General features: G+C 35.7%; 1 pseudogene; it reads right to left on the reverse strand.

Moving 5' to 3' along the window:
* LOC102483493 (cytoskeleton-associated protein 2-like) overlaps nt 1-9210 on the reverse strand; it is a 33931-nt pseudogene that overhangs the window by 3333 nt on the left and 21388 nt on the right.

Consider the following 9210-nt stretch of genomic DNA (forward strand, 5'->3'; position numbering starts at 1 on the left):
AATTGGGAATAAGGCCACCATAAACATCAATGCGTCAGCACTTTTCCGATTAAGAATTCTTCTGTCCTGTGTGTCCTTTGAGTGGGATTGTGGGATCATATGGCAGTTCTATTTGTATATTTTTGAGGAATGTCCAAATTGTTTTCCACAGTGGCTGGGGCAAATTACAGTCCCACCAGTAGTGCAGGAGAGTTCCCATTCACCACAATGCTTGTTTTTTTTTTTTTTTTTTTTTTTTTTTTTTTATCTTAGTCATTCTGACTGAGGTTAGGTGGTATCTCATGGATGTTTTGATCTGCATTTCCCTTACGATGAGGGATGTTGAACATGTTTTCATATGACTTTTCGCTATTCATATGTCACCTTTAGAGAGTGGTTTTTTCAACTCATTCTCCCATCTTCTAATAGGGTTGCTCAACTTTTTTTGGAGCAGCTGCTTGATTTCCTTGTGTATTCTGGTTATGATCCCCTTATCTGATGCATAGTTAACAAAATTATTTTCCCATTCTGAGGGCTGTCGATTCACACTAATTACTGTGTCTTTTGCCATGCAGAAGCTTCCTAGTCTGTTGTAATCCCACTTGTCTATTTTGGGGATTACTGCCTGTGCTTTGGGGGTCTTAACTGGGGAGAAACGTTCACATATTGAAATGTTCACTTTGTAAGCTAAATAATATGATTGAGTATATATAAAAAATTAAAATAAAAAAAACTAAAAAAATAAGTCTTTGCCTATCCCAGTGTCTTCCAGAGCTTCCCCAATGTTTTCCAGCAGAAGATTTATAGTTTGAGGTCAAGATTTAGATCTTTGATTCACCTTGATTTGATTTTTGTCAAAAGTGAGAGGTAACGGTTCAGATTTATCTTTCTTCAGGCGGAAATCCAGTTTTTCCAGCACCATTTGTTGAAGAGGTATTCCTTTTCCCACTGGACTGACTGGTACCCCTTGTCAAAAATCAGTTGAGTGTATGTTTGGGAATTTATTTCTGGCGATGATATTATGTTCTATTTGTTCACATGTCTGTTTCTGTGCCAGTATGATGCTGTTTTGATTACCACTGCTTTCTAGTATATTTTTGAGTCAGGGAGTGAAATGCCGCCAACTCCGCTCTTCTTGTGCAGAATTACCTTTGCAATACAGTCTTTTATAATTCTGGACAAAGTTTATGATTGTCTTATCTTGATCTATGAAGAATGTGTCTTTTACTTTCATTGGCATTGCATTAAATATGTAGATTAATTTGGGTAGAATTTCCCATGTTAATTCTTCCAATCCAGGAACATGGGATATCCTTTCACTTTTTTGTGTCATTTTCAATTTCTTTTTTTTTTTTTTTTAAGCTTCTTTTAGTTTTCTTTGTGGAGGTTTTTAACTTCTTTGGTTACATTTAATCCTAAGTATCCTATACTTTTTGTGGCTATGGTAAATGGAATAACTTTTTCCAGTTCTATCTCAGTCTGCCTGTTGTTTGTATATAGAAATGCTGTAGATTTCTGTATACTGATTTTGTATCATGCAACTTTACTGTATTCATGTATTACTTGCACAAATTCTTTCATGGAAATCATTGGGTATTATATGTATACAATCATGTCATCTGCAAATAAAGAGAGTTTCACCTCTTCTTTTCTTATTTCAATGCCTTTTATTTTTTCCTAATTTTCTGATTGGGTTGGCGAGGACTTCCAGTACGATGATATTATGTTCTATTTGTTCACATGTCTGTTTTTGTGCCAGTATGATGCTGTTTTGATTACCACTGCTTTCTAGTATATTTTTGAGTCAGGGAGTGAAATGCCGCCAACTCCGCTCTTCTTGTGCAGAATTACCTTTGCAATACAGTCTTTTATAATTCTGGACAAAGTTTATGATTGTCTTATCTTGATCTATGAAGAATGTGTCTTTTACTTTCATTGGCATTGCATTAAATATGTAGATTAATTTGGGTAGAATTTCCCATGTTAATTCTTCCAATCCAGGAACATGGGATATCCTTTCACTTTTTTGTGTCATTTTCAATTTCTTTTTTTTTTTTTTTTATTCTTTTAGTTTTCTTTGTGGAGGTTTTTAACTTCTTTGGTTACATTTAATCCTAAGTATCCTATACTTTTTGTGGCTATGGTAAATGGAATAACTTTTTCCAGTTCTATCTCAGTCTGCCTGTTGTTTGTATATAGAAATGCTGTAGATTTCTGTATACTGATTTTGTATCATGCAACTTTACTGTATTCATGTATTACTTGCACAAATTCTTTCATGGAAATCATTGGGTATTATATGTATACAATCATGTCATCTGCAAATAAAGAGAGTTTCACCTCTTCTTTTCTTATTTCAATGCCTTTTATTTTTTCCTAATTTTCTGATTGGGTTGGCGAGGACTTCCAGTACTATATTAAAAAGGAGTGGAGAAAATAGGCATCCTTGTCTTGTACCCATTTTTAGTCCAAAAGCTTTCAGCTTTTCTTCATTGAGGATGATGTTCGCTCTGTGTTTTCTATAGATAGCTTTTATAGTGTTGAGAAATGACCCTTCTATGTTGATTTTCTTGAGAGTCTTGATCATGAAGGGATGTCGTATCTCATCAGATGCTTTTACTGCATCAATCGATATGACCATATGGTTTTTATCCTTCTTCCAGTTAATATGGTGTATTCCATTTATGCTTTTGCATATGTTGAACCAGCCTTGCATTTGTGGAATAAAGCCTATCTGATCATGATGTATAATCTTTTTTATAAGTTGTTGGATACTATTTGCTAGTATCTTGTTGAGAATATTTGCATCTATATTTATCAAAGGTATTGGTCTATAGTTTTCCTTCCTTGTCCTGTTCTTATATGTTTTAAGGGTAATAGAGGCTTCATAGAATGAATTTGGGAGAGATTCACCCTTCTGGGTCTTTAGAAATAACTTGAGCAGAATGGAGGTTAACTTTTCTTTGAAAGTTTTATAGAATTCAGAGGTGAAGCCATCAGGGCCAGGGCTTTTCTTTGGTGGGAGGTTATTTATTACTGACTCAATATCTTGTCTCATTATGGGCCTATTCAGACTTTCTGCATCTTCCTGGCTCAATCTTGGTCGATTTTATATGTACAGGAATTTGTTCATCTCATCCAGACTGTCTTGTTTCTTGGCATATAGATGTTCATAGTGTCCTCTAATAATGCTCTGTATTTCTACTACATCTGTTGTTATTTTCCCCGTTTCATTGCAGATGTGAATCACTTGGTTCCTTTCTCTCTTCTTAATATGTCTTGCTAATGGTGTATCAATTTTGTTTATCTTTTCAAAGGACCAGCTTTTACTTTATTTTCTGTATAGTTTGTTTATTTTCTATTTTATTTATATCTGCTTGTATTTTTATTATTTCCTTTCCCCTGGAGTTTTTTGGATCTTTTTGCTGTTGCTTTTCCAATTCTCTGAGGCATGATGTTAGGTAATCCATTTGCCTTCTTTCCATGTTCCTCTTATGTGCACTAATTGCTATAAACTTCCCTCTTATGACTGCTTTAGCAGTGTCGCAAAGTTTATGGAAACTCATGCCCTCATTGTCATTGGCTTCCATGAATCTTTTGATTTCAGTCTTTATTTTTTTAGTAGTTGTGGAGTCATTCAGAAGTAGGTTATTTAGTTTCCATGTATTTGTGTATTTCTGAGGATTTCTGTTGCAATTAAACTCAAGTTTAATTCCATCATGGTTATAGAAGATGCTGACCTCCCTAAAGCACAGTTGATAATCCCCAAAATAGACAAGTGGGATTACATCAGACTAAGAAGTTTCTGCATGGCAAAAGACAAAGTAATTAGTGTGAATCAAAAGCCCTCAGAATGGAAAAATATATTTGTAAACTAAACATCAGACAAGAGACTCATAACCAGAATTCACAAGGAACTCAAGCAGCTATTCTGAAAAAAAAAAAAAGATCAATCTTATTAAATGATGTGAGAATGAGTTGGAAAAGCTACTCTCTAAGGATGATATATGAATAGCTAAAAGGCATATGAAAAAATGCTCAACATCCCTCCTTGTAAGGGAAATGCAAATAAAAACAACCATGAGGTACCACCTAACCCCAGTCACAAGGACTAAGATTAAAAAAACAAAAAGTGATATCACAACGACTAAGATTAAAAAAAAAAAAAAGTGGTAAGTGCTGGCAGAAGTGTGGTGAAAGGGGGACGCTCTTACACTGCTGGTGGAAATGTAAATTGGTCCAGCCATTTTGGAGAACCATTTGGACATTCCTCAAAAATCTACAAATAGAACTACCATATGCTCCCACAATCCCACTCCTTGGTATCTGCCCAACGGAAAGAAGAATACTTAATTGGAAAAGGGCTTGGTCATCGATGTTTATTACAGCATTATTCACAATTGCTAAGTCATGGAACCTACCCAAATGTCCATGAACAGAATGAATGGATTGGAGAACTGTGGCACATATACTCTATGGAATACTATTCAGCCATAAAAAAAACCCTGGCTTTTCACAGAAAGTGAAATAATATGGATTATTTACTGCTGAGTGAAGCAAGCCAGGCTATGAAGGAGAGATATTATAGGTCCCTACTTAATATATTCTGAGTGTCTGCACTCTATGACTGAAACTGATTGACTAAAGGATATAGAAACACAGTAAAGGGATGTAAATACCACATACAGTGTGTGTGAAAGAGTAGGGTCTGAGGAAAGACATTTAGAAGAAAAATAGGGAGGAAAGCATTAATGGGACAAAAAAAAGTGGTATTATCTTTTGAAGATATTTTATACTTTTATCAACTGAACTAGGGAGAAATGTTCACCTGTTGAAATATTCACTTTGTAAGCTAAATAATGTGATTGAATGTATGAAAGAAAATGAAATAGGAAAATGGAAAAAAAAAACAAGTTATGTGTCTGGTACTTTGATTAGGATTGCATTAACTATGTAGATTAATTAGGGTAGAATTGCCATTTTGATTGTATTAATTCTTCCAATCCAGGAACATGGGATGTCCTTCCACTTTTTTGTGTCATTTTCAATTTCTTTTTTTAGCTTCTCATAGTGTTCCTTGTGAAAGTCTTTAACTTCATTGGTTAGATTTATTCCTAAGTATCCTATACATTTTGTGGTTATGATCAATGTAATAACTTTTTTCAGTTCTATCCGTCTGCCTGTTTTTCATACATAGAAATGCTATAGATTTTGGGACCAGCAGTTAGCATAATGGTTATGTCGCTGGACACCCATGTAGTCAACTGTGGTTCAAGTCCTGGACCCGGTGGTCAGAAAACCATGCTGGGTGTGTATATGTATGTGCCTGAAATCCCAAGCAGAGAGTGGGGGAGAAAGGATCATGGCAAGGCCATCTCCCCGGGGTGATTTCTCACTTTCCCTCTCTCTGTCTCTCTCTTTCTGGTGAACACACGTACCCTATAGCAAAAACCTCTCACACACACAAAAAAGAAATACTATAGATCTCTGTATGTTGACTTCATATCCTGTAACTTTACTGTATTCATGTTTTACTTCCAAGAATTTTCTTTTTATGAAAACCAATGGGTATTCTATGTATACAATCATGTCATGTGCAAATTGGGAGAGTTTAACCTCTTCTTTTCCTATTCAAATGCCTTTCATTTTTTCCTCTTTTCTGATTGGGTTGGTGAGGACTTCCAGTCCTTTTTTGAAAAGGAGTGGAAAAAGTGGGAATCCTTGCCTTGTACCCATTTTTAGTGGAAAATATTTCAGCTTTTCTCCATTCAGGATGATGTTCACTATAGATTTTTCATAAATAGCTTTTATTGTGTTGTAAAATGACCCTTCTATGCTGATATTTCTGAGAGTCATGGTCACTAATGGGTGCTGTATATTATCAAATGCTTTTTCTGCAACAATTGATATGATCATAAGATTTTTATCTTTATTTCTGTCAATATAGTGTATTACATTTATGGTTTTGCATATGTCAAACAAATCTTTTATTCCTGAAATAAAGCCTACCTGATCACGATGTATAATCTTTTTTATAAGTTGTTGGATACGATTTGATGGTATCTTGTTAAGAATCTTTGCATCTATATTCATCAGTGATATTGGTCTATAGCTTTCCTTCCTTGTCCTATCCTTATATGTTTTAAGGATAAGGGTAATAGAGGCTTCGTAGAATAAATTAGGCAGAGATTCACCCTTTATGGTACATATACCCTATGGAATATTATTCAGCCATAAAAACCAACAAAACCCTGGCTTTTGACAGAAATTGGATGAATATGGAAGATTTACTGATGAGTGAAGCAAGCCAGGCTATGGAGGAGAGGCATTGTATGTCCCCACTTAATATATACTGAGTGTCTGCACTCTGACTGAAAGGGATTGACTGAAGGATATAGAAACACAGTAAATGGATGTAAATACAGGGGAAAAAAAAGATCTTTGTTGTAGCTCAAATAGATAGATAGATAGATAGATAGATAGATAGATAGATAGATAGATAGATATAGATATATTTCTTCCATTAATAAAACAAAACAAGGGACCAACAGTTAGGGTAATGGCTATGTCGCTGGACTCCCACGTAATCGACCGTGGTTCGAGTCCCAGACCCGGTGGCTTAAACTCACGCTGGGTGTGTGTGCATGCGTGCCCAAGATCCCGAGAGGAGAATGGAAGTGAAGGGATTGCAGCGTGGCCATACCCCCTGGGGGGTGATTTCTTGCTTTCTGTCTCTCTGTGTCTTTCTGTCTGTCTGGTGAGTGCAGGCACCCTATAGCAAAAACCTCTCCAAAAAAATAAAAAAAAATCAATGAAACAAAACAAAAAAGAAATAACTTGAGCAGAATTGGAATTAACTCTTCTTTGAAAGTTTTATAGAATTCAGAGGTGAAGCCATCAGGGCCAGTGCTTTTCTTTCTTGGGAGATTATTTATTTCTGTCTCAATCTCCTGTCTTGTTATGGGCCTGTTAAAAATTTCTACATCTTCCTGGCTCAATCTTGGCAGATTATATGTGTACAGGAATTTGTCCATCTCATCTAAGATTGTATTGTTTCTTGACATATGGTTGCTCATAATATCCTCTAATGATGTTTTGTATTTCTACTATGTCTGTTGTTATATTGCCTGCTTCATTGCAGTTTTGATTCACCTAGTTTCTTTCTCTTATTCGTAATAAATCTCAGTAATGGTGTATCAATTTTGTGTATCTTTTCAAAGAACCAGTTTTCACTTTCATTTCTTTTCTGTATAGTCTGTTTATTTTCTATTTTATTTATTTCTGCTCATATCTTTATTATTTGTTGTCTCCTGGAGTTTTTGGATATTTTTGCTGTTGATTTTCCAATTCTTTGAGGCACAATATTAGGTGATCCATTTGCCTTCTTTCTGTCTTCTACTTATGTGTACTAATTGCTATGAACTTCCCTCTTATGGCTGGTTTTGCAGTGTCCCAAAGATTATAGAAATTTGTGTCCTCATTGTCATTGGCTTCCATGAATTGTTTGATTTCAGTCTTTTTTCTTCAGTAGTTATGGAATCATTCAAGATAAGTTATTTAGTTTCCATGTATTTGAGTATTTTTGAATATTTCTCTTGAAATTAAGCTCAAGTTTAATTCCATTATGGTCGGAGAAGATGCTGGATATACTTTCTATGACTTTGAATCTGTAGAGGACTGATTTGTGCCCTATGATGTAGTCAATCTTCAAAAAGGTTCTATGTGAGGGTGCAAAAAAAGAGTATCTTGTGGTTTTTGGGTGGAAAGTTCTATAGATGTCTGTTGAGTCCATTTGATTTATGGTGTCGTTTAGATCCTTTATCTCTTTACCTATTTTTTGTCTACATGATTTGTCCAGAGGCAATAGCACAGTGTTGATGTCTCCAACAATTAGTGTTTTGCATTCTATCTCCCCTATTAGATCTAACAGTCTTTCCTTCACATATTTTGATGCTCCTGTGTTAGGTGCATAGATATTTATAAGCATTATATGTTCTTGATCAAGATACGGTGCCCTTCTTTGTCTCTTCAAACAGTTTTTGTTTTAAAGCCTATTTTGTCAGAAATTAGTATCATGATGCCAGCTCGTTTTTGGTTTCCATTTGCATGGAAAACCTTTTTCCAACCCTTCACTTTCAGTCTATATATGTCTTTGTCCATGAGGTGGGTTTACGGTAGGCAACAGATAGAGAGTTGCTGTTTTTTTGTTTTTTTTTTTTTCTATTCAGTCAGTCTCTCTCTCTCTTTTGTAAATAAGAAGTATTTATTTTTATTATTATTTTAATTTGACCAGAGAGAAAGAGAAAGTGAGAAAGTAACCCATCAGGTCTAGGACTTGAATTGCGTTCGGCCACATGGAAGTCCAACAGCTTAACCACCACACCATCTGCTGACCTCACTCACAGTCTGTGTCTCTTGATTGTAGAATTTAATCCATTCACATTCAATATTATTATCCATGTTACCAGACCTGCCCCGATGTTTAAGTTGGCCATTGCCTTGATTGCCTTTTATTTCTTTGTTTCTGGCTATTCATTCTTCAGTTTTTGTGGAATAGGATTTTGTTCAGGGTTTCTTGAAGAGATGGCCTGGTGTTGGCAAATTCTTTCAGGTTTTGTTTGTCTGAGAAGATTTTAATCTTTTTTTCCCATATGAAGTATAATTTTGCAGGATATAATAATCTTGGTTGAAATTGTTTCTCTCTCAACACTTTAAATATGTCTTCCCATCCTTTCCTTTCTTGCATTGTTTCCATTGACAAGTCCTTTGTTAGCCTGATGGGGTGACCTTTGTAAGTCACTTCTCGTTTCTCTCTTGCCAGTTTTAGTATCTCATCTTTATCTGTGGTCTTTGCCTGCTGGGTCCATGCAGTTAACATAAGCTGAGTATGAAAGAACTGCCCCTAGTGCCTAGAGCAAGGACTTGGCTGAGGAGAACTGTTTGCAAGGTCAACAGTTTTACGAGTTCTGGACTTCACCTCTATTGTGTCATTGTACTGGCCCGCACACAGTTTCTCTGCCATGGGCCTTATTGCCATTCCCTGGTACCCCATAAAGGCACCCCCAGTCTTACTATAACTTTTATAATAATCCTGAAAGAACGCGGATTTACTAAGGCGGCAGCTGCATAGGGCGGCAGCTGTGAACAGGAGTTACTCCCATTAGACTCATCCCACCCTCCTGGAAAATGTCAATAAAGAATGCTACATTCACTTCTCCTACTGGGGATTAC

Source organism: Tupaia chinensis, unplaced genomic scaffold (genome assembly GCF_000334495.1).
Source record: "Tupaia chinensis unplaced genomic scaffold, TupChi_1.0 Scaffold144105_1, whole genome shotgun sequence".
Classification (NCBI taxonomy): domain Eukaryota; kingdom Metazoa; phylum Chordata; class Mammalia; order Scandentia; family Tupaiidae; genus Tupaia; species Tupaia belangeri.